Source organism: Leucoraja erinacea, chromosome 6 (genome assembly GCF_028641065.1).
Source record: "Leucoraja erinacea ecotype New England chromosome 6, Leri_hhj_1, whole genome shotgun sequence".
Lineage (NCBI taxonomy): Eukaryota > Metazoa > Chordata > Chondrichthyes > Rajiformes > Rajidae > Leucoraja > Leucoraja erinaceus.
The window spans coordinates 60,652,113-60,676,829 of NC_073382.1; the positions used below are offsets into that span (position 1 = coordinate 60,652,113).

A 24,717-nucleotide genomic window follows, 5' to 3' on the forward strand; every position below is an offset into this window, starting at 1 on the left:
AACATACCTACAAATGAAACAAACTATTCAGTATTCAATTATCCACAATCAAAGCTTTACAAATCATTCATCCGTACAAAGTATTCAGTGTGGTACTTCCATTCTAAGGTCTAGTTTGTTATTCTTTGCAGATTGAGACAATACCCAACAGTGCTGCCACTAATTCTATGACTTTGAACAGACTTCTTTCCGTCTCTTCTGTTAACATTGCCAGTTTCTTAGTTTTGTTTTGTAGTTATTTCTACATTGGAATGGATATAAACAATTGAATTTTACGACATCAGTCACATTTTAACGCATATTCCTGTCTGTCACATGGCAAAATGTCTGCTATGAACTTCTCTCTTGGAACATTTGTGTGTGCTATCTGAGCGATTTTGATATCCTTCGTATGCTTGTCGTGCACATTTGAAACATGAGCCTGAATCACCATCCCTATGATGAATACAATTGCTGGACATCAAATGCTTTGATATCACTTGTGCCATCTCAGTTTGTGAATAGAAGTCGCACATTAGTGTGAGCACTAAAAGTACAGCAGGTCTTTGGTGAAGTATTGAGGTTTGCTTCATGAATGGGACACAACCCGATCCGATTTGTTCCCATGCAAACAAAACCTTGTGCATGTGTGTCATGTTGCAGACGGTCCTTCTTTGAATAGTTTCCTTGGCTTTTGTTATCATCTTTATTCTACACCACACATTCTGCCAGAGATCCTTGCCACAGAAGATCACAACTGGACTACCTCCCACTCATCATTCAAATCCAATCACTTTTCTCACGGCCAGACCTTGTTCAATATCCTGATGCTGTGTGTACGCCAGACCTTGCTTGATTGCATATTGAATCGCAAGACCCTGTCCAATTCCATGTCCATTAAGCAGCTACTATACAATTGTGTAAACACATTTACCCTTGCCCGATCAAATGCCAGTGCAATATATCATATCTAAGCACATCTTCGCAGACTAAACCTTGTCTGCATGCTTACTAGACCCTACCCAGCACATGACAACCCAACAGACCATTCTCAATTGCTTGTCTGACCACCCCAACCCTGAACTCCAGTGATCTCCTTCACTGATGTCTCGTTCCACTGATCATTCGTCTCTCCTTTCCCTGATCCCACTTTGAACAATCCTCCATTCTGCCATGCTCCTGATAACTCACAATTTTCTGATTCAATTTTCCAAGGTCTTGCCTTCGTCTTCTTTCCCACCACTCTCTCTCCCATGTGACATGCATTCCACCTGACATTTCATTTTACAACAGCCCACAAAGGCCTTTATGCTGTAGAAAGTGTGCAAGTCTTGCTCTATAGCACACAGCACACAGGGCTAGCTGTGTGAGAGAACTTTACTGCTGCGAGACTTGGCAAAACACCAGAACAAATCTCCATTCAGCTGAAGAATTCAAAATTTTAAAATATCTGAGAGGGTTTCTGCTACAATCAGTTCCATTTAAACTGTGTACATTAAGCTTCTGAAGAATAATATAAGATGGTTTTTTTTGCATATTAGACGATTCCAATTGAGATTGATGTAAAGAATAGTGAGTGCTAATAATTAGTATTCAAGAAGGAACTGCAGATGCTGGAAGATCGAAGGTACACAAAAGTACTGGAGAAACTCAGCAGGTGCAGCAGCATCTATGGAGCGAAGGAAATAGGCGACGTTTCGGGCCGAAACGTCGCCTATTTCCTTTGCTCCATAGATGCTGCTGCACCCGCTGAGTTTCTCCAGTAGTTTTGTGTACCTGCTAATAATTAGTAAATTGGGATGTGGATTGTACTAATGTGGTGACAGGGATACGCAGACAAAACCTAGAAATGGAGACATGGAATGCAGCAGTGGTAACATCCAAGTTTCAGGAAGTTCATTGATTATGTTACTGTGTACACCCATCATTGTACCAAAAAATTGGATCTACTGTTAACAAAGTTAGATTTGTGGATAATCATCTCATTCTGTTCATCAAATAATTTAGTCTTTCTGAGTTACAATCCGTGCAAGACCTCGTTTTACTGTTTGTCAACTTTCTGTGCAAGACCTCATTTTATTGTTAGTCAAATTTCTGAGTAATCTTGCCATCTGAGAATATAAAAACTGTCCCAAAGCCACACTTGGGAGATGAGCTTTGACTGGTCTCCTGGTGTGCACCAGTTTTATTATATCACTTGTAATTCGAACACTAACTTAGGGTGGCCTTTCCATTTTTGCTCCGACAGAGACCATGGAATAAATCTGACGAGGGCTCATCCATCTGTGAATACAGAATACAGAAAAACGCATGGATGACAAAAAGTGGAGTATGCAAGGGAATTTGTGTTTTATGGGATTAGATTGTGCTATCGATCTGCGTTTCTGTTCAATATGATAGAATCAATGGCAATAGATTGAGTCTTAAATGCACTGACTATACAGATATTACTTGTATGCAAAGCAATTTGATAAACAATTACATTGTAACGTTATCCACCAGTATTTGGTTAATTGCATTAATCCAAGAAGATTGCTTTAAAAATATTCCCAGGCTTTTCAAAGCAAGTCCTTACTTTTTTACAGAATACTGAAGCAGCTTTTCAAGTGAATTGATCATAACTATCTTTATCAATATTAGGAATTATATCGAGCAAAGCAAGGCACTGTCCTTCAGAACAAAGCATGGCTCAACCGCATATGATTGCAAACCAATATCAGTACAGTACATCATTTGAAATGCTACACGTACAAGATGTATATGTACATGTTTTGAGATGTTAAATTCCATAATTCTGCAGGAACTTCATTTGAAAGTGTCATCATGTATTGCATTATTTGCAAAACCGATTACCCTGCAAAAAGAGTCATCTCACCTATGGAATCATATTACCAAACAATAAATGTGAACTATAAATCCTGCGAAACAACCTCTCAGTTCATTTGTCGGCTGATCGGTAACTCTCCTGTACTTTCAGTACAGACGAATGCTACGCAGGCACTTTCTCAGAACAAAGCTAAAATGGAGAAGGGAATTCAATGATATTTTGCAGATCAATCTTTTGAATTGAAGTAAGTTCATAGCAAACAGCCAGAAATTAGCCTCCAGCTTCTATGTTACATTTTGGGCTAAATGTTTAAACAAAGTAATACTGATGGCAATAAAGATGATTCTTGCATGATATCCATTCCAGTGACATTGATGCAACAACTACAAGCTCAATAGATTATTCCAATAGAAGCGACAACTCATGAGCAACAAGGCAGAAAACCCTTAGCAAAAGAAAGAGCAGGAAATAATTGTCTAGAAAACCACATTGCCTACCTTGTCCGTGTTCTATGGAAATAAATATCCTCCATGCAATTTCCAGTGCAGCAACATCCAATAGGTTTATATTGTTTTCACCAATATCTAGAAATAAAAGCAATTTCTCCATTACTACAACTGATTCAGATATGATGGACATCAGTTCAACTTCAGCAGGTTTATGGATAATAATGGTGCACAAATGGTTTTTATTTCAATGGGGTCACAGCATCAAGGAATGAAAACATTCTCATATTCTCTTGAGAAGTTAAGTGCCCTTCTTTATTTGTAAAAGCAATAAATACACTGGTTTAAATACAATGTACTGAATATAACGTCCTTAGTCAATGTAAAAACTAGCTGATCATAATACATTTGCAATATTAATATTTTAATACAATGAATTAATCAATGGTCCTATCAAAGGCTTGCACTACATCCCAGAAACAAAGAACTGCAGATGCTGGTTTATAACAAAGACTAGACTAAGTGGGACCAGTTGGGTCCCAGCATCACACAGGAGGGCTGGGCATCCAACACACTATTCCACCTCTCCACCAATTCTAATATATTGGTGGCCAGTTGGGGGGGGGGGGGGGGGGGGGGGGGGGGGGGGGGGGGGGGGGGAAGGGGGGGGGGGGGGGGGGGGGGGGGGGGGGGGGGGGGGGGGGGGGGGGGCTTTCTGGAGCACTAGTATGGGTGTTGTGGGCTGAAGGGACAGGTTTCCAGAGGGCTAGTATGCAAATTGTGCGCCAAATGGATTCTTGGGCTGGCGTCTCAATCAATCAAGCCTGTTGTGCTGGCAACTCACTCACTCACGGCTGGTGGGCTGGTAGTTGACACGGCTAATCCTTGAAATTCTATTTCAAGCAGGGTATAAGGCTACCAAATTCAAGTGCAGTTTCTTACCACTTCTAGCAGGGTGCATGGCCACCAAATTCAAGTGCAGTTTCATACCATTTGAAGTAGGGTGCAAAGCCACTAAAGACAGTGAGTCGTGACCTCTCCCTCCTCCATCTTGCAGAGACTGAGCCACACCCACATTTCCGGGTTTTATAACTCCTCCCTCCCCCCCCCACTGGAAAAGGTGTGGCTTTCATGGAGTGATTGACAGGAGAGAAATTCTCAACATTTAAAAAAAATCTAATAACACATTTATTTTTCATTGATGGGAAGAATTCTCTGCACCTGCTCAGCGGAGGGGGGCTGAGTAAGATGGCCAAAAATCACAGCCGTAAGTGGTAGCGTTTTATCTAAAATCAATATACAGTGCAAACAGGAAGTGCATTTACAGTAGTGCCTTTTAACTTCAAGCCAAAGCACCCAAGCCATCATTTGCAGTAAGTAGTGTCTTTCAACTTCATGCCACAATTTGCAGTAAGTGGTGTCTTTCAACTTCAAGCCACACCCAAGCCATCATTTGCATGAAGTAGTGCCTTTCAACTTCATGCCACAATTTGCAGTAAATAGTGCCTTTCAACTTCAAGCCAATGCACCCAAGCCACCATTTGCGGTAAGTAGTGCCTTTCAACTTCAAACCAAAGCTCCCAAGCCACCACTTGCAGTAAGTAGTGCCTTTCAACTTCAAGCCACAATTTGCAGTTAGCAGTGCCTTTCAACTTCAAGCCAATGCACCCACACCCCCATTTACAGTAAGTAATGCATTTTAACTTCAAGCCATTTCACCCAAGCCACCATCTGCAGTAAGTAGTACCTTTTAACTTCAAGCCACACCCAAGCCACCATTTGCAGTAATAGTGCCTTTCAGCTTCAAGCCAAAGCAACCATGCCACCATTTGCAGTAAGTGGTGTCTTTCAACTTCAAGCCACACCCAAGCCATCATTTGCATGTAGTGCCTTTCAACATCAAAGCTCCCAATTCACCATTTGCAATAAGTAGTGCATTTCAACTTCATGCCACCATTTGCAGTAAGTAGTGCCTTTCAACTTCAAGCCAATGCACCCAAGCCACCATTTGCAGCAAGTAGTGCCTTTCAACTTCAAACCAAAGCTCCCACGCCACCATTTGCAGTAAGTAGTAAGGGGAGGGAGGGAGGGGGAGGGAGGGAGGGGGGGGGGAGAGGGAGAGGGAGGAGAGGGAGGGAGAGGGGAGGGGAGTGGGGAGGGGCGGGGACTTTCTGGAGCACTAGTACCAATTCTAGAACCAATAGACATTTTCTTTGCAAACTTTAGAACCAATAGACATTTTTTTGCAAGCTTTAGAACCAATAGAGACACTTTTTGCAAGCTTTAGAACCAATAGAAATTTTTTGCAAGCTTTAGAACCAATAGAGACACTTTTTGCAAGCTTTAGAACCAATAGACATTTTTTTGCAAGCTTTAAAACCAATAGACATTTTTTTGCAAACTTTAGAACCAATAGACATTTTTTGCAAGCTTAGAAGCAATAGACACATTCTGTAAGCATTTTAGAACCACTAAGGGCACTTACATTTGAGTAGACATGTGTTCAGTGTTATTCACAGCTCAGAGAAACGTGACCCTCTGCCTTCCTCCATCTTGAATAGTGAATGAGGCACACCACTTCCTGGTTTTATAGTCCCTCCCCCCTGCCGCCAGCGGGGGCAGCAGAGAGAATGGGAAATTTTGTAAAAACATTAATATCTCTGTTATTTTTAATCGACGGGAAAAATCCTCGGCACACATGTGACGGAGGGGGGCTTTGAGCAAGGTGGCCAAAAATTACGGCCGTAGGTGGTGGCGTTCTCTTCGGAAATCGCAGCACAGATGGCCAAAACCGGTCAAGAACAGACTTTTAGTAATATAGATAGATAGACACAAAGAGCTGGCATAACTCAACTGCTCAGGCAGCATCTCCACAGAAAAAGGATAAGTGATATTTCAGAATGGGACCCTTCTTCTTCCAGTCTGAAGAACATCACCTATCCTTTTTTTCCAGATATGCTGCCTTAGTCACTGAGTTACTCCAGCACTTTGTGCCTATCGTTATTTGATAAAAATCGCAATACACATTATGTAATTGTAAATAAAAGTAGATAACTTCTTCATATCTAACCTTTTAGTTTTAGTTTAGAGATACAGCATGGAAACGATGCCAATTGTTAATCAGACTGGCTCTCTGATATCCCACTTTCTCATCCATTCTCTACACACTCGGAGCAGTTTAGAGAGTCCAAGTAACCTACAAACCTGCACGTCTTTGGGATGTAGGAGGAAACCAGAACACCTAGATGAAACCCACATGATCACAGGATCACAATAGAGTTAATTAAACTAAACTAAACTAAACTAAACTAAACACTGTTCTCCTTCAGTGTAGGTGACCAGCACTGAAGTGTTGTGCAATTTTGAGACTTGGACATTTTCACAAAATCCTGAGGTTACATGCAGCCACATGAGAAACTGCCAGCATTTACTGGGTGAAATCCTGTAAAACCAGAGCCATTACTTTGTTGCAGTACTCTCAGTATTGATTATAATCAGGTACCTTCCTTACATCCAAAAACTGTTTACTCCAGCACCGTATATATTTTAATCCTAAACCTGCACATTGAACCCAGAGTTCAACGTCTCTAAAAATGCTAATCAATAGCAATCCCAGAACCAAACCTTGTAGAAGATCATGGCCATCATTTCCAATCTATACAACGTAAAAATGCCTTTTATCCAAACTTTTATGTTTTGCTTTGCAGGTTCTTTGCAGCTACTTGCCCTTTGACTACACTTGTTCTGACTTTCTTCATGTCAATTTTTCTGTTGTTGCATGTTTACAAGAGAAATCCTCATGAATACATTTTTTTCTCCCTCTGGATGGAGTCTATTTTGTTCGTCTTCTTATCCCTAAAATCCTGGGATTGCTGATTTGCAATTGACCCCAAATGAAGAGACAATCCTTGCATGTGGATAAATACATCACAATTGTACTTAAATGAGATCAAAAAAAGTTGAAACATCACATGCTACACCATTACTAAAGATTAATCTTTTCATTCAGCTGTTAATTCTGGTAAAGACTGTTCAAAATCAAAATTTAAAGCATATTGCAGCTTTAAAGTTACTCAATGATGTGACGGAAAACACGCTAAATAGCATTGACTAGTTTGATCATTCAAATCAAACTTAACATTATTACAATAGCTAAATAATCTCAAATCAAAATATTATTGAGTTTTGAACTTGCATAAAAAAGGTTCAGTATCTCTCAGATTTAAGAGATCGAATCCTAGATTTCAATATGGTGCTTTTTTGAAGTAACATAATTTATTCCTGTTTCATTTGGTTATTTGCTATTGTACTTTAATTCTTTTTCTACTACTTCAGATTGCCTACAATCCTGCACCATTCTGTTGTTTTGCATTCTTCATTGTAGTTACTGTTGTCTTTATCACTACCGTGTCCATTCTGCTTAATCTGTGAGCGTCATGCATATAAGGAGTTTCAGTACACTCTGGTGTATATGATAATAAACTAATCTGATCTGGTGGTCAGTTGTAGCAATTGCAATGTACGTGCAGCTAAGTATCATCTTGTAGCTGAAGGAGCAACATTATCAGTCTTCATTATTATCACTTTCAAGCTGCTTAAATTTTGATGATTTTGTCAAATACATCTTCTGTCTCCAAACAGAATAACAAAATTCTGTCAAAGCTGTTCAGAGTTTGCAAGATGATTTATTTTGATCTTGGTGTCTCCCTAGAAATTGAGTTGTTGCATTCCAATGTGTTTTCCTTTATTTTGAAATGTCAATTAAATTAGTCATCATCTAAACTTCAAGCTTGTGTGCATTAGCAAGTAATGGTACACTGAATGATTATTTTAAGTACAAAGCATAAAGAAAGAAATTGCAATGGAGCTGTCTTTTACTCTGGCTTTAATGAAACCTAAGGTAAAATGCAAATGTTGAGGCATAATTTCCATTTAATGTATTTACAAAGATGCACTGATGTTTGATAACTTTAATTCAGGAAGACAAAAGGAGGTCTTGAATGATCAGCAGCAATAATACTGCATCTCAGTATCCTGAATATGTACAATGATTAATTATTTCTCATGATTCTCCTTGTTCTATTTCTAGAGCATCACAGTTTGAAAAATAAAACTTGATATGCATTGACCTCATCAAAAATAGATCTGAATAGTTGTGACAGAATCTCCTTTATATACACGGAGGCTTTAGACATACTTTACAAAATACATCAAGAATGAGGCACCTTCATGGTAGACAGAGGTGGCACAAAGATATGGGTGCAGGCATGTGAAGTGACAGCTGCCACTAGAGATAAAACAACGTTTGCAAAGTACTTCAAAGAGACAGCCCACAGTGCAGTGCTCGGGGTAGAAGAGTGAAAAATATCCCCGTCCAGCTGAGTCTTTCAAAACAAATTATTTTATGTGAACAAATAATTTCAGTGGCAGGCAGGCATTGCTGCTGACTGAGCAGTGTATCTTTGGCAATCATTGCCATTCTTTTCCAATAAAAGGGCTAATTAAAGTCAACACTGTAGCCCTCGCCCACCATGTCCTTGAACCAACTATTAATGGAAACTGTTTCTGCTTAGTTACCCTCTGATACTGGTGGGTTTAAACTAAATAGTGAAAAAGTGGGGGGGGGGGAAGGAGCAGGAGGCAAATTAGAAATACAAGGATGGAGTTAAAGGGAAAGAGAGTATAGGAAAAGTTAAGAAATACACCAGAATTAACGGGGCATAAATCTCACGAAGGGATAGGAGAGTGTGGACAAGCAAAATCGGAATCAATGTGAAAGATGAGGTGAGTAATCGATTAAAAGTGTTATATATGAATGCACAAAGTATTAGAGATAAAGTGGATGAGCTTGAGGCTCAGTTAGAAATTGGCAAGTATGATGTTGTGGGAATTACAGAGACATGGGCTATAAGAGGACCAGGGCTGGGAACAGAATAGGTATACGGCCTATCGAAAAGACAGACAGGTGGGCAGAGGAGGTGGGGTAGCTCTGTTGGTGAGGAATGAAATTCAGGCCCTTGCGAGAGGTGACAGAATCAGGAGATGTAGAGTCAGTATGGATAGAACTGAGGTATTATAAGGGTAAAAAATCCCTATTGGGAGTTATCGACAGGCCCCCAAACAGTAGCCTGGATATACGGTGCAAGTTGAATCAAGAGTTAAAATTGACTTGTCGCAAAGGTAATGCTACGGTGGTTATGGGAGATTTCAACATGCACGTAGACTGGGAAAATCAGGTTGGTACTGGACCCCAAGAAAGGGAGTTTGTGGAGTGCCTCCGTGATGGATTCTTAGAACAGCTTGTATTGGAGCCGACCAGGGAGAAGGCAATTCTGGATTTAGTGCTATGTAATGAACCGGATTTGATAAAGGATTTCGAGGTTAAAGGAGCCATTAGGTAGTGACCATAATATGATACATTTGACAACAATTTGAGAGGGAGAAGGTAAAATCAGAAGTGTCAGCTTTACAGTTGAGCAAAGGGAACTATGGAGCCATGTGGGAGGAGCTGGCCAAAATTGACTGGGAAGAGACGCAAGCAGGGATGACAGTGGAACAACAATGGCAGGTATTTCTGGGAATAATACAGAAGGTGCAGGATCAGTTCATTCCAAAGAAGAAGAAAGATTCTAAGGGGAGTAAGAGGCGACCATGGCTGACAAGGGACGTCAAGGACAGTATAAAAATAAAAGAGAAGTATAACATAGCAAAGATGAGCGAGAAGCAAGAGGATTGGAAAACTTTTAAAGAGCAACAGAAGTTAGCTAAAGAGGCAATATGGTGAGAAAAGATGGTATGAAGGTAAGCTAGCCAAGAATATAAAGGAGGATAGTAAAAGCTTCTTTAGGTATGTGAAGAGAAAAACATTTGTTATGACATATGTGGGTACCTTGGAGACAGAAATTTATTATGGGGAACAAGGAAATGGCAGACGAGTTGAACAGGTACTTTCACTAAGGAAGACACAAACTATCTTCCAGATGTACTAGTGGCCAGATGACCTACGGTGACAGAGCAACTGAAGGAAATTCACATTAGGCAGGAAATGGTGTTGGTTTGCATCCCAGGGTACTTAAGGAAATGGCTCTAGAAATCATGGACGCATTGGTGATCATTTTCCAATGTTCTATAGATTCAGGATCAGTTCCTGTGGATTGGAGGGTAGCTAATGTTATCCCACTTTTTAAGAAAGGAGGGAGAGAGAAAACAGGGAATTATAGACCAGTCAGCCTGACATCGGTGGTGGGGAAGATGCTGGAGTCAATTATAAAACATGAAATAGCGGCAGGTTTGGATAGCAGAAACAGGATCAGTCCGAAACAGCAGTCCGAAGGGGAACTCTTGCTTGAGTAAGCTTCTGGAATTTTTTGAGGATGTAACTAGGAAAAAGGACAAGGGAGAGCCAGTGGATGTAGTGTATCTGGACTTTCGGAAAGCCTTTGATAAGGTCCCACATAGTAGATTAATGAACCAAATTAGTGCACATGGCATTGGGCGTATGGTACTAACATGGATAGAAAATTGGTTGGCAGACAGGAAACAAAGAGTAGGGATTAACAGGTCCCTTTCAGAATGGCAGGCAGTGACTAGTGGGGTACCACAAGGCTCGGTGCTGGGACCACAGCTATTAACAATAGGCATTAAAGACTTAGATGAAAGGATTAAAAGTAACATTAGCAAATTTGCAGATGATACAAAGCTGGGTGGCAGTGTTAACTGTAAGGATGATGCTATGAGGATGCAGGGTGACTTGGACAATAGACAATAGACAATAGTGCAGGAGTAGGCCATTCCGCTATTTTTAAGAGCCCTATCCAGCTCCCTGTTGAAAGCATCCAGAGAACCTGCCTCCACTGCCCTCTGAGGCAGAGAATTCCACAGGCTCACTACTCTCTGTGAGAAAAAGTGTTTCCTCGTCTCCGTTCTAAATGGCTTACTTCTTATTCTTAAACTGTATCCCTTGGTTCTGGACTCCCCCAACATCGGGACAGGTTGTGTGAGTGGGCAGATGCATCGCAGATGCAGTTTAATGTGGATAAATGTGAGGTTATCCACTTTGGTGGCAACCACAGGAAAAGGGGAGATACAAGGAGATCTGGGTGTCCTTGTTCATCAGTCACTGAAAGTAAGCATGCAGGTACAGCAGGCAGTGAAGAAATCTAATGACATGTTGGCCTTCATAACAAGAGAAGTTGAGTGTAGGAGTAACAACATCCTTCTGCAGTTGTACAGGGCCCTAGTGAGACCACACCTGGAGTATTGTGTGTAGTTTTGAACTCCAAATTTGAGGAAGGACATTCTTTCTATTGAGGGAGTGCAGCGTAGGTTCACAAGGTTAATTCCCGGGATAGCAGGACGGTCATATGTTGAAAGAATGGAGCGACTGGGCTAGTATACACTGGAATTTAGAAGGATGAGAGGGGATCTTATTGAAATATAAGATTATTAATGGATTGGACATGCAAGAGGCAGGAAACATGTTTGGGGGAGTCCAAAACCATGGGCCACAGTTTAATAATAAGGGGTTAGCCATTTAGAACAGAGATGAGGAAAAACGTTTCACCCAGAGAGTTGTGAATCAGTGGAATGCTCTGCCTCAGAAGGCTGTGGAGGCCAATTCTCTGGATGCTTTCAAGAGAGAGTTAGATAGAGCTCATAAAGATAGCGGTCAAGGTTATGGCTAGGAGGCAGGAACGCGGTACTGATTGTGGATGATCAGCCATGATCACAGTGAATGGCGGTGCTGGCTCGAAGGGCTGAATGGCCTACTCCTGCACCTATCGCCCATTGTCTGTAAGCTGCAATGTTATGCTTTCAAGAAGAGTATTAAATTGTAGCTAAATGTGGCCTATTCGCATCCAGGCTCACACCAGCTATCGAATTATGTTCATGGGAACCAGAACCTGGGGCAGTGGCAACAGATGCATTTTCGCTGCATTGGGGGATTGTTTATTTATGCATTCCCTCCTTTCTGCCTCATCAGTCGGGTATTTAGGAATATACAGCAAGACTCCGTGTCTGGTATTTTGATAGTACCCGATTGGCCTACTCAACCATGGGTCCCGGTGATACTCGACATGGTATTAGAACCATGCATCACCATCCATTATAGACCTAATTTACTGGTTCATCCCGCAACAAGGGGAAGTTACCCATGTCATAATTATATAAACCTATTAATTTGCAGAGTTTGAAAGCACCTCTACTACACCTGGGACTGACGGACCGAACAGTGCATATTATTTCAGCGGCCCACAGACAGTCCACCAAAAAACAGGACTTGGTGTCATCAAGAAATGGGAAGTACTGTCACAACAATAAACATCACCCACAGATCTATGAACATCCCGTCTGTTCTGGAATTCCTGGCAAGCCTCCATTACGGTGAGAGGCTCAGTCATAGTGCCATCAACTGCGCCAGACGTGCTCTGTCAACATACCTGTGGCAAGGAACAGAGCGGCATTCTGTTGGGACACACCCCGGTAACCAAACTCATGAGGGGCATTTTAATGTTAATCCCCCAAGAACCAGGTACTCCCAAATATGGGATGTGAGCATTGTACTGACCATGTTAAGAAAATGGTCTCCAGCTACAGCTCTGTCCCTACAGAAACTGACTATGAAAACAGTCATGCTGATGGCCTTGGTCACGGCACATAGGGTCCAGTCACTACAGAAACTAAGGCTGGACAACATGACTATTTCATCTGGAAATTTAACTTTTCACATCAATGAATTAGTCAAACAGAACAGACAGGGGTCACCAGGCATAAAAACAGAATTCAGGGGATACCCAACAGATGATCGTCTCTGTATTGTAACACACTTACTATTATATATGGAGTATACTAAGATCATCAGAGGGAAAGAAATGTCACTTTTAATCAGCTACAAACAGCCACTCAAAACAGTGACAGTCCAGACCATCTCCAGATGGCTAAAACAGGTCCTAATAAAGGCTGGAGTAGACACTAGCATTTTAAATCTCACTCCACCAGGGCTGCAGCTACATCGGCAGCTATGAAGTTGGATGTTCCTATGGACCAAATCCTCAAGACAGCAGGATGGTCAACGGAGAAAACTTTCCAACGATTTTATAACAAACCAGTCATTGAACCTGGAACATTTGCAGAAACAATTTTAAGTTCTGTAATATAATTTACCCCATAAATAGGGGCTATAATTTGGTGTTAATATATTTATCGTTGGGTTTTCAATATCGTATTGATGTCTAATCCATGGCATGAAATCACAGAGCTTTAAATTTTTCACGTATTCACTCACGTGACTCCGAAGTAAAATAGTAAGATTAAATGAGAACTTACCAGTTTGAAATTTGATCGTTATTTTATGAGGAGTAACGTTGAGGGATTACGTGCCCTCCGCTCCCACCCTTGATCATATACTCAACTGGTATCTCTTCTCTAATCTTATTATGTTTAGTCATTACAGTTATCTGTGATTTTACACCACTGCTTTGAAGAATGACACGCATGCGTCCTGGCGGGGTCTTCACGTAATCCCTCAACGTTACTCCTCATAAACTAACGATCAAACTTCAAACTGGTAAGTTCTCGTTTAATCTTATTATTTATTAACCAAGTAGCAACACAAAATAACTTATTCTCAGCAAAAATAAGGAAATGCAACCTATTGAGATGAGTGATGAACAAGTTAACACCCTTGAAAAACATTATGTGTTTTTTTTGAAGATTGTGCTGTTTCATCATTGCTCCTAATATTGCCAACCTGGGCATTTTGAGTTACAGTTAAACGTAGAAGTAAAAACAAACCGTTAATGATTAGCATACTGCTAGAAATTTGAAGAGAGGATTTTTGAAATGCATCAATATCCTATCTGGGATATTTCATCCTATCTAACTATATCTGTTCCTACACCGGATCCATACACCTCTGGGCAGCAGACATCCCTCCCTCGAGATCTACAGGTGTGTCTGTACAGAGTTTGTACATTCTCCCTGTGACAACATGGGTTATCTTGGGTACTATGCTTTCCTCCCACACGCCGAAGACTTACAGGTTTGTGGGTAGATTGGCTTCTGTAAATTGTAAATTGTCCCCAGTGTGTAGGATAGTGGTCATGTACGTGATGATTGCTGGCCTGCATGGAATTGGTGGGCTGGAGGGCCTGTTTTCACGCGGTATCTCTAAAGTTTAAAGTATGAAGTAAAGTAAATCTCCAGAGTCCCATCTGAAAATTTATTTCTGAAATCACCAAGTATCAGCTGAAGAAAATGTAATTCCAACAAATTGAAAGCACCAATGGCTCTGACTGACTGTAGGGAAAACGTTGTTAGTTTGGGGGAGAAAAGGCCAGAATGTTTTCACCGTTCCTTTCATACTCCAGCCTGGTTTTCAGCAGGAAGATCTTTTGCTTGAGCTTCTCATGTCCTGAACAGTCTATAATGATTTTTCATTTACAAATCCAATTTACTTGAAAGGAACATCTAATTCTGTGTTCACCTCCATCAAGCCTTTAATCTATCTTTTCTTCATTTTCCTTCTTCTCATATCAACAGAATAAAAAGATTATTGTTGGGAATGCTACATCCCAATTGACAACTGTAATTTCTGCATGGCAAATCAAACTGGACAATAAAAGCACTGACAGGCTCTCCAGAGCACAGGAGGATATATACAGTGAAGGACAAATCAATCACCAGCTCCAGCAAACAGCACACCTGCCCCGGGGCATGAATGATTTGTGCTAGGTTTTGAGTGGACTTTGCAAAAAAGAAGCAGAGAGGAGCATTCAAGAATTTTGTCGGTCAGAAGTCTATCACCTGCGATGGAGATAGTGAGGCCAAGGAATGGTAGGAAAGTGTCGGAAATAGTCCAGGTGTATTTGAGTGCCGGATGGAAGTTGGTGGTGAAGTGGATGAAGTTAGACAGTTGTGTGTGGGTGCAGGAGGTGGCCCCAAAGCAGTCGTCAATGTAACGGAGGTAGAGGTCGGGGATGGGGCCCTGGTACGTATTGAACAAGGATTGTTCGATGTACCCGACCAAGAGGCAGGTGTAGCTGGGGCCCATGCGTGTGCCCATATCTACGCCTTGTACTTGGAGGAAATGGGAGGAGTCAAATGTGAAGTTATTGAGGGTAAGGATCAGCGGAGGAGAGTGTCTGTAAATTGTAAATTGTCCCCAGTGTGTAGGATAGTGTCAGTGGCTGGGTATAGGTTGCTCCTCTGGTTGAGGAAGAACCGCAGGGCTTTGAGGCCATCCTGGTGGGGGATGGAGGTGTAGAGTGACTGGACGTCCATGGTGAAGATGAGGGGGTGAGGGCCTAGAGAATGGAATGCGCGGAGGCGGCGGAGAGGAGCATTGCCTCTATCCTCACAGGACTTTACCTACCTGTGACCAGTTAGGTGACTACTGTATGTTAAAGGGAACAATACCATTTCTGGAAGATTGTGTTTTGGAGCAAACCACTTTTCTGAACATTTGACTCCAAAGTCACTCAAAATAATAATCTACCCCAAGATAAAAATCATTAAACGTGTATATTTTGAATTCCATGGGTGAAATAGCTCAATGGAATACATTTAAAGAAATGTTAAAAGCGTGCGTTTAAATAAATGCACATAAAATCTCAGCATGCCAAAGGAATTTGCCCTATGCAACTGGAGGCCGAAGTGAGTTTTCCTTTAAAGTTAATAACAGGATTTCTGGTGTTTTTCAACACAATCCAATAATTGAATAGATGCACTATTGATCCATGTTAGTCAGATAAGTTGACAAATAGATTATTCATTCAGAATGCCAGAGTATGAGAAAAAAGAATGAATTGTCCAAAACCTATGAGAGAATGTAGGCTTGGTCATTATTAACTCGATTATATGGATCACTGCTCTTTTCAATAGTACGTTATATGGTCGCGCTGACTCACAATATGGTAATGCAAAGATAAACTAACTCAAGTGACCTATGCAACACTTAACACAAATACAAAACATTTTGTTGTAAGGACTGGCACAACAAACTGTAGGATCTTTCAACTAACACTGAGTCAGCATCATGTTGATAGGTACAAAAATAAATCATGTACTTTTATGTTTGTTAAGTGTTAATTAGTGTTGCAACAGAACCAAACATGTTGCAAATTCATGACAATTGATGTGACACCAGCAGCTGTCATGTCTTTATAAATAGGTAGCCGAATGCAGATGGGAAACAGAAGTATTCTGAATTTTACTTTTGGAAATAGGATTAAAACATTTTATTTCACACCGTAGATAATAATATTGAAGCTCTCTGGAGTTTTAATGTCTCATTTTTATATTTGTTACTATATTTAAATATTGTTCATTGCTCTCCCTTCCTTCACCACTTCTTCTAAAACTCAATTAGAGTATTTCCAAGTTTGGTACCATGTTTGGTACCAAGATGGTGTTTGGTTCACATACCCACATCAACATAAAATCAACCTATTTGCAGCTCCAGAACAGAATTCAACTCTAAGGTACACAAAATTGCTGGAGAAACTCAGCGGGTGCAGTAGCATCTATGGAGCGAAGGAAATAGGCAACGTTTCGGGCCGAAACCCTTCTTGAGACTGACGGGGGGTGGGGGGGAGAGAAGGAAGGAAAAGGGGAGGAGGAGGAGCCCGAGGGCGGATAGGAGGGTGGGAGGAGACAGCAAGGGTTAAGGAAGGGGAGGAGACAGCAAGGGCTAGCAAAATTGGGAGAATTCAATGTTAATGCCATCCGGACGCAAGGTCCCCAGGCGGAATATGAGGTGCTGTTCCTCCAATTTCCGCTGTTGCCGCACGGGGCGGTGATGTCAGGCCCCGCTCCAGGAGCTCTTCGACCCCGCAACTCGGGCGGGAGAAGTCGCCGTTGCGCGAGCCCTGAAAAGCGGTCTCACTCCAGGGACCCGCGGGCTCCCGGTGCCGCCGTCCGCCAGACCCGCAGTTGCAGCCTCCGAATCTCCTGAGGTTTGGCCGCAGCAGCAGCAGCGCTCCACCACCGCTCCACCCGCTCTGGACTCGGCCAGCTCCGCGATGGTGACGGTGAGTCGTCGGCACCAGAGTCCCCGGTATTCTCCTGTTGGAGGCCGCTCCTCGTTGCAGCCCCAACGACAACGGAGACCCGACAAGAAAAGGTCGGGTCTCCCGTGCAGGGAGTGATTTAAAAGTTACCCCCTCCCTCCCACCACCCCCCCACACACACACCCCCAACAAAAAATAACAAAAACTACATAGAAACATAGACAAAAAATAATAAAAACGCGGACGGGCTGCAGAGGCCGCTGATGACGAGAGGCGCGCCGCCTACCGGATGCAGTTCCTTCTTGAACAGAATTCAACTCTACCCCTCTTTCAACTCGTCTCTGCTCAAAATATCCTTGTCTTTACTTTTTCTAGGTATCTTGGTGGTGCAGCAGCTTCATAGCTTCATGGACTTGGATTCAATCCTGACAATGGCATTCCCTGTGTGGAGTTTGCATGTTCTGCCCATAAACATGTGGGTTTCCACCAGATGCTATGGTTTCCTCCCACATCCCTAAGGCACGTTGGTGAGTTAAATTCCCGTTGAATGCCTATGTGACAAAATAATCAAAAGTTATCAGAGCAGCTTTATTTCCCACACTCCTTACAAACTACCTCTTTGTACCAAAATGCCACCTGCACTCACTTCTCCATGTGGCTTAGTGTCAAGCTTTGTTTGTAAACACTCTTGCGATGGCTTGCAAAGTTGTCTATAAATACAACTAAGCTTTTTGGGTTATTGCGTTCCCACATGAAAATGATTCAGCAATGTTTGACTCGGTTGACATTTACAGCATTTCTAGATTGTTGGACTGGATGGATGTTAGCTCCAATCTTTGGTTGGAATGAATGCAAGTTCCAACTTCATTTTGTCTGGATGAATGTTAGCTCCAATCCTCCTTGGTTTGGATCAATGTTAGCTCCAAATGCTGCATTAATCACATTTTATTCCCCACACATTCCCACCAATCCCCCCCCACCCCCACTTCCCACAATGTATTATACACTGGGGGAATTTTATGGTAATATAAAATGAACTGGAGATGCTGGTTTATACCAAAGAAAGACACAAAATGCTGGAGTAACTCAGCAGGTCAGGCAGCATCTCTGGAGAAAATGGATCGGTGACGTTTCGGGTCGGGACCCTTCTTCAGACTGATTGTAGGGGGGAGGAAGTTGAAGCAAGAAATGAGCAGGACAAATCAGGGCCGGTAACAGATGATATCAGGCAGGATAGTTCAGGTTAGCTAATCGACTGTTAGCTAGGAATGGTGTGACCCCAAGAGGTTTACATCATTACAAACTGTGGAACTGACTAACCAACATTTAATAGTGGAAGGGGTGGAGAGGAATGTAAGTATAAGTTAACTAAAATTAAAGAATTTAATGTTCATACCACTGTGTTGTAAGCCACCCAAGCAAAATATGAGGCGCTGTTCCTCAATTTTATGTGTGGCATCACTTTGGCAATGGAGGATATTAAAATGAATTAACTTGCACACCCTTAGGATGTAGGGGGAAACCAGAGCATCTGGAGGAAATCCTCGTGGTCAGAGGGAGAATATGCAAACTCCACACAGAAAGCACTCAAAGTCAGGAATAAAACTGGTGACTGGAGCTGTGAGGCAGCAGTTCTCTTGAACGTGACAGTACCATCATTTTTTTCTGATTGGCCTATAATTATAAATACTCATGTGCACACCAATCCCATGCCCACTGGGTTACATTGGCTCCAGGGTGTGAAATAACAAAGATACGAGCAGCGCATCATATTTTAAATTCTTCAACTTGTTTTTAAGTCCTGTGGCATTGCTCACTCTACCCTTCTCCACTCTAAATGTCTGTATCCTCCTCATGCCTCAAAACCCTCTGAAATCCCTGTACTGCTTCATCTAGCCTCTTGCTCACCATTGGGTTTTCCTTGCCCCATTAATAGTGATCAAGCCTTCAACTGCAAAATCCTTCAGCTCCTCATTTTCAACCCCTTGAAGGCATGCTTCTAAACCCACCTATTTTCCTCCCCTAACGCCCGTAGGTGTGCATCTATGTTACTTGATTAATAACTCTGTCAACATCTTGAGATATTTCCTGCAATGTACCAATCTGACACGGCTTCAAAAAGACTCATTAATTCTACCGTGCTTTCAGCACTGAGTATATAATCCTGTACCTACTAAACAATTGAGTAAACAAATTCTGCTGCAAGCTATGAAGTTAGTGAGCAATCATTAATTATGACAGTTTATGCTCACATCAGTTCAAGGATGTAATATTTACAATGAAAATATGCTTTGTGACTGATTATTTTTCCTTGATTTTGTTTTGATATGCCTTTCCAGCTGCAATATGTTGCAACAGTAAAGTGTCTTATACTACTTCAATGATGGGCTTACTTAATGACAGAAATAGCTTTGATTATTCTGCATTATGCATTTTCTAAACCTGTTGCTATGTGACTAATATTACATTGAAGTTTAATTTATTCCAAAATTAATTATGGATTAAACCACCTGTGTCCAAAATGTTAATTAATGCCTAATCTCCTTCTCAATTGGCAGCAGAACAGGATGGATGCAAGGAAAGGGTGGGTGTGAGGGTTAATCAGTCATTGTCTTCATGCAATTGGTAACTTTTTCATTGTGTGCTAAATATTTATTCAGCTTTTAGTTCACGAATTAATAGAAAACATGAACATTTGCCTCAATACCAGGCTGGTGTGGGCGAGGATTACTATAATTACATTATAATAATTATATTATAGTAATTATAGTGGATATTTTTAAGGCAGAGATTTTTGATTAGTATGCGTGTCAGAGGTTATGCGGAGAAGGCAGGATAATGAGGTTAGGAGAGAGAGATAGATCAGCCATAATTGAATGGTGGAGTAGACTTGGTGGGCTGAATGGCCTAATTCTACTCCCATTCCTTATGACCTTATAACATCACTCCACAAACTCCACGTCTATTCCGTATTTCGAACAATACAGGTTTGCTGCCTCATTTTCTCTCCTTTCCAGCTCTGCTGCAACTGGCCAAAGCATCTCCAATTCAATGATTGTTATCTTCAGGCTTTCCCTTGACTGTTGCTGCAATGCTGCTACTTTGCTCTGGGCTGCCTACACAAGTATGTAGTTATATGTAGTTGCATTTGAACAGTGCATGAGCTTTGCATGATCTGCTGTCGCCCGGTATACCAACGTGCTAATCTAAGATTCGAACAGCTGGTTGAACAACATACAAACAAACACCTGTTGGCTCTGCCCAGCCACCGGCTGCAATAAATCTGGTAGTTTTATTTTTGTTTTAAATGCCTAATGCGTGAACTCCACATGTCAAATGTCAGTGGCGCCAGCATAGCGATGAATAATTAAGGTATGTTTCTTCTGAGAGCTCAGCACAATCTACTGCTCCCATTATATTCCCTGACCATCTTCCATTGGTGGGAAATAGACACAGATGTTGGAGTAACTCAGCGGGATAGGCAGCGTCTTTGGATAGATGGAATTGGCGATGTTTCAAGTCGAGGCCCTTCTTTAGACTGCCAGAGATACTGCCTGTCCCACTGAGTTACTCCAGCATTTTGTGTCCATCTTCAGTTTAAACTAACATCCGCTGTTCCTTCCTGCACATTCCATTGATGGGAGATGGTTATATCTAATAAGAAAAGAGCAGAGCTTATCAAAAATCAAGAGTGTTTTATTATCATACACTGCATTCAGAAAGTATTCAGACCCCTTCACTTTTTGCACATTTTGTTATGTTCCAGCCTTATTCTAAAATTGATTAAAAAAAGGTTTTAGAAATTTTTGCAAAGTATTTTTAAAAAATCACATTTACCTAAGTATTCAGACCCTTTACTCAGTACTTTGTTGAGGCATCTTTGGCAGCGGTTGCAGCCTCAAGTCTTCTTGTATTTGCACATGTGTATTTGGGTAATTTCTCTCATTCTTCTCTGCAGATCCTCTCGAGCTCTGTCAGTTTGGATGGGGAGCGTTGATGCACAGCTATTTTCAGATCCCTCCAAAGATGTTTGATCGGGTTCTAGTCCGGACTCTGGCTGGGCCACTCGAGGACATTCTCACACTTGTCATGAAGCCACTCCTGTGTTGTCTTGGCTGTGTGCTTAGGGTCATTGTCCTGTTGGAAGGTGAACCTCTGCCCCAGTTTGAGGTCCAGAATGCTCTGGAGCAGGATTTCATCAAGGATCTCTCTATACTTTGCTCCGTTCATCTTTCTCTCGATCCTGACTAGTCTCCCAGTTCCTGCCACTGAAAAACATCCACACAGCATGATGCTGCCACCACCATGCTTCACCGTAGGTGTGGTATTGGTTAGGTGATGAGTGTTGCCTGGTTTCCTCCAGGTGTGATGCTTGGCATTCAGTTCAGTTCGGTTTTATTTGTCATATGTAGGTTAACACAGGGTCAATTTAGGCTAAAGAGTTCAATCTTGGTTTCATCAGGCCAGCGAATCTTGTTTCTTATGGTCTGAGAGTCCTTTAGGTGCCTTTATGAAAACTCCAAGCGGGTTGTCATGTGCCTTTTACTGAGGAATGGTTTCCATCTGGCTGCTCTACCACAAAGGCCTGATTGGTGGAGTGCTGCAGATATAGTTGTCCTTCTGGAAGGTTCTTCCATCTCCACAGAGGAACTCTGGCGCTCTGTCAGAGTGACCAGTGGGTTCTTGGTCACCTCCCTGACCAAGGCCCTTCTCCCCCAATTGCTCAGGTTGGGCGGGCGGCCAGCTCTATGAATCATCCTGGTGGTTCCAAAGTTCTTCCATTTAAGAATGATGCAGAAATTGTTTTTATACCTTCTCCAGATCTGTGTCGGAAAACAATCCTGTCTTGGAGGTCAACGAACAGTTCCTTCGATTTCATGGCTTGGTTTTTGCTCTGACATGCACTGTCAACTGTGGCACCTTACCTAAACAGGTGTGTGCCTTTCCAAATCTTGTCCATGCAATTTAATTTACCACTGCTGGACTATAATCAAGTTGCAGAAAATCTCTAGGATAATCAATGGAAACAGGACGAATCTGAGCTCCAGTTTGAGTGTCATAGCAAAGGGTCTGAATACTTATGTAAATGTGCTATTTCATTTATTTCTTCTTAATTACTTTGCAAAAATGTCTAAGCACCTGTTTTTGCTTCTTCATTCTGGGGTATTGTGTGTAGATTGATGATAAAAAAAAATGAATTTAATCCATTTTAGAATAAGGCTGTAACGTAACAAAATGTGGAAAAAGTGAAGGGGTCTGAATACTTCCCGAAATGTAACAATGGGGTCTGAGTACGTCCCGAAACGTAACAATGAAATTCTTACTTGCTGTAACACAACAGATATGTAAACATAGTAATCATTAAAACCCATAATGAACAAAAAAAAAAAAATCAGTGTATATGTAAAAATAAATAAATAAAATAGACAATAATAGTGCATAAATAATGTCACCAAGTCTTTTGAGTTTGGAGACTATTTGCAATAATTCGTTCTTGTGCCTAAACAGGAAGTTCGAAATAATAATGATTTCTTTATCACACTTTTAAGAACTAAATCAATGATCAAGTTGACATTAAAACAAATGAGATGGTGTTTCAAGACTTGACTCCTAGTTATTAAACATCTTCGAAAAGCTGAGACTTGTTCATTGAAATGGAGGTGACATTTTAATGGTGTCACAGGCCTTAATTATTTCCAATGGCCTCACTGACACTGAAAATTTAATTTTGTAATGATGGAGATTCATTCCTTCAGAAATAAAGATAAAAGATTCAATGAAAAAAAAAAAACACAATTGTTGTTTTACTTCAACTGTTATTTTTTTTAAAGGAAGAATTAAAGCCACAATTATGTTTTCTCTTTGAATTTATTCCCCTCTTTGGTCATTCCATCCTTCTCATCCTCACCTAACTTCATCCATAATTTTACATTGAATTACATTGAATTAAAAAATACAGTTTAAAGTTTCTGGTTTAGATTTTGTTACTTCGGTGAGGATTCTTCAATCAGATTTGTTCAAGACTCTGAAGAAGGGTCTTGACCCGAAACATCACCTGTTCCTTTTCTCCAGAAATGCTGTCTGTACCGCTGAGTTACTACAGCATTTGTGTCAATCTTTGGTATAAACCAGCATCTGCAGTTGCTTCCTACACATATGCTGGTCCTGTTAAGACACGGCAGAATCCACCTGTAATGGGCACTATGTAGACAAGGTTGTCAAGGATGGTGCACAATAGCAGGATATAGTTCACGGGGAACTATAAAAGGAGTGGTGCTGACCACAAATTACAGACCAAAAAGCAACTGAAACATTTTCATTCAGTTTAGTTTTACAGATACAGTGCAGAAACAGGCCTCTTGGGCCTACCAAATCTGTGCCAACCAGAAATACACTAGCACTATCCTTCATACTAGGGACAATTTAAAATCTTTACTAAAGCCAATTAACTTCCAAACCTGTATGCCTTTGGAGTGTGGGAGGAAACCAGAGCACCCTGAGAAAACCCACAGGGTCACAGGAACTCCGCACAGCCAGCACCCGTCAGACCATCTCCGTGCAGCCAGCACACGTATCCAGGATTGAACCCGGGTCTCTGCCGTTTTAAGGCAGCAATTCTACCGCTGCACCACTGTGCCACCCTGTGATGTTATTTGATGTGGTGGAAATTAGGGAAACAGCAACCAGATGGATGTTTTTTTATCTTAGTAGCAATTTCTTTTTGTGCGCTGAAGAAATGGGTCAAATGCATTGTGTGTATGTTAATTTGACATATTTCTATAACAGAAGGGGATTTGATTAGACAAATATGGACTCTTACAGATGGAAATGCTATAAATTTGCATGGTTGGTGAAACAATTCCCCAGCATCTTGCTTGTTGATCTGTTAAAAGTTCTACCTTGTTCATACAAACCACTTAAAAAAAATATGGCTAACCAATGAAAAAATGATTCCTTTTAAACCATATGTATTGGTCTAAAGAATGTATTGAGGCTGTGCCATGCAGTTGATTCAGATAATTTTATGTACAATTATTCTCTAAGAATTTCAGCTGAGTTAATATAATACAATCCCTGCCCAACTTATTCAGACCTAAAGGGGTATTTGACATTCTTGTTAGTCTAGATAAGAGAAGTATCACTTCAAACTGATAGGGAATGAAAGTATTTTTAACGTGTAGTCTTCCACTTTTTCGGAGCTTGAAACAACGTTGATGCTAAGACTACAAGAACATGAGAAACAGGAACAGAAGTTGGACAATAGGGGCAGCTTTCTTATTCAATAAGATAATAGTTGATTTAATCTTGGCATCTACATTACATTCCTGTTCTCTCCTCATGCTCCTCAAGTCTCATTACTTTAGATTTTAGAGATACAGCATGGAAACTGGCCCTTCAGCCCACCACATCCACGTTGACCAGCTGTCACCTGTACACTAACAATGCTGCCTGACCT

The 24,717-nt window shown here is 41.3% G+C and overlaps 1 pseudogene; it reads right to left on the reverse strand.

Moving 5' to 3' along the window:
* Positions 1-280: 280 nt before the first annotated feature.
* Positions 281-24,717, reverse strand: part of LOC129698424 (basic proline-rich protein-like) — a 228,048-nt pseudogene continuing 203,611 nt past the window's right edge.